The sequence below is a fragment of the Mizuhopecten yessoensis genome, unplaced genomic scaffold (assembly GCF_002113885.1).
Source record: "Mizuhopecten yessoensis strain PY_sf001 unplaced genomic scaffold, ASM211388v2 scaffold4839, whole genome shotgun sequence".
In the NCBI taxonomy this organism is placed as follows: Eukaryota; Metazoa; Mollusca; class Bivalvia; order Pectinida; family Pectinidae; genus Mizuhopecten; species Mizuhopecten yessoensis.
The window spans coordinates 908,670-911,315 of NW_018405747.1; positions in this window are offsets into that span (position 1 = coordinate 908,670).

Genomic DNA, 2,646 nt, shown 5'->3' on the forward strand with positions numbered 1-2,646 from the left:
CCCATATTCAAGGTCACAGGGGTCAAATATGTTAAAAACTTTAAACAACTTCTTCTGAATAACCAAAATGCCCTGGGTGATGATATTTAGTCAGTAGCATACTAGGATCAAGGGCTACCAAGTTTGTTTAAATGTATGACCTTGAATCATATTCAAGGTCACAAGGAGCAAATATGTTTAAAATATTTCAACAACTTGTTCTGAATAACCAAAAGGCTCAGGATGTTGATATTTAGTTAGTAGCATATGCTGGGATCAAGGACTACTATGTTTGTTAAAGTGAATGACTTTGACTTATATTCAAGGTCACAGGGGTCAAATTTGTTTAAAATCTTTAAACAACCTCTTATGAATAACCATGGGTCCCAGGATGTTTAGACTTTGCAAGTTGCATCCTGAGATGAAAGGCTATACAATGTGTTCAACATAATGACTTTGTTCGACTTTCAATCACAGGGGTGAAATGTTTTAAAAAAAAATAACAGGGTCTTTTGAACGAATTTTGATCATAAATACTGATATTTTGCCTGTAGCTTTATTTTAGATCACTTTTAAGGTTACAAGTGTGAGTTTTATACCAGGTGAGCGATGCAGGCCCATTGGGCCTCTTGTTTAGATTTTGCCACAGGAAAGTAAAATTATACCCTGTTATTTGTAAAATACAGAATATAACCAGATGGGTGTTAGGAGAGCTTAAATATGGCAAAATTCAATTGTGTTTTCTGTTACAATCAACAGCTGATTTGTAAACCGGTTTAATACTTACTCGGTTTCTTTAAATACTCTCTTAAATTTCAGACAAAATGTCCCATTTTCAAAAATATTTCTTGCTTGTACAAGTAGAGATCTTAGAAAGGGTTCTTTGAGGATGTTTGCTTTTATCAATGTTGGAAAGAATACCAAGATGTTTTTTTCTTGTTGCTAGATTTAGTGCTACACATAATACAGGTATTTGTTTCATCTATTACCAAATATTGGTGTGTTATAATGGTGAATACGACATGTCTCTAATGTTTGTAATGTTTGATTTCGGTGTTTCTTGCACAAACACTTCAGTTTCAAATTGATGTTTTTATACTTTTAATTGTCCGTGTAAACTAGCTACAACAAAATCAGCGACGCACAAGTCAAACATACCAGTATCTTTGTTCAAAACTTCCGATTCATTGTTACTTATTAGTTAAAACTAGACTTTGTATTTCATTTTTTGTCTGAAGTAAAAAAAATGTTTCCACATGTAATTAATGTTACTCGGTGGTATCAATAAGTAATTTTATACATTATTTGTTGGTTTTAACATTGGGTCAAGGTGAAAACAGTTCCTCTTTCAGTATAATTGGAGAGGTGACTTGAAGGCCCTTTATTTCCAATATTTACACGTTTTCATTTTGGTCAGTTGAAATTTAACAGCAACAAATCACTTTATATTTTTTCATCAAGATTTCATGAAGGAAAACTTTATTTTGAAAATATTAATTGAAGTCAATAATCAATCAGCAGGTGTGCCAAGCACACTGGTATTGTATATTTTAACTAGCTGAGCAGTTATATATAAAGCTAGACAGTACGGGAGCCCTTGTATGTTACTGGTGGTTTTGTTTGTGGGTTTAAGTGTATAGTAGGTATAAAGGGATTGAATGTCATTTTACATTTATTTATAAGATTTGTACCTCAGTCACATGTCCAATATGTGTTACAATTATATATATATGTGTTACAATAACACAAGTCCATATATAAGTAGTTTTACTCGTTTTATTTGTAAATAGAAATGTACTGATAATGTACAATTCATCGTCAAGTTTCGTAGAAACCTGTTTATGTGTCGTACGACTCATTATCTCTATGGCAATACTTGTAGTTGTGGGTGTCATGTTCATTAAGAGCAAGATTTGTACAATCTTACCATTCATCAATACTTTCATTCATTACTCTGTGAGATAAAAATCATCCATAACTTTTTATAGATATTTATGAGTTTAGTTTATTTCCCAGTCCTGGGAATATATCAAAAATATTTGATTACATAATTTCATAATGAATTAAAAGAGAAATATTGTGAAATATAATTGTTGTTGTTGTTTATTGTTACAAAATATTACATCAGCAAGAGGCCCATGAGGGCCTGTATCATTCGCCTGGAAATTTTAATACATGCACTAGTTTGTAGAAGTCACTTTTGAGCTTTGTTTTCAACAATGTACCCACATCAACCACGAGGTGGGTTAGACTGGAATGTAGCCACAAGTTTGTCCAGACTGCTTTCAAAGTACTGCATAGTGTATAAATGATTTGGTAGAAATTTGGGCCCCAAGACAGTTATTTGAACAATTTTATAGCAAATACCATAATTCCAGGGATTTTAGTTCTTGAGCCTTGAAAGTAGGTCAAGGTGATCTATTTTAAATACTGAATCCACTTCATCCCAGGAAGCTTCATTCAAAATTTCTTGAACCTATGCCAAATTTTTCTAAAGATGTTAAAAGAAACAAATTGATGAGGGATGCTGCACTGTGGCAAAAGTTAATAGGTACTTTGTGCCAGGGGAGCTAACTTTCTCATACGTTACATCCACATAACTAATCAGATATTTATGCATTTATAAAATAGCTTTTATCTATATTTCTGATGTCTGAGGTCCTTTAA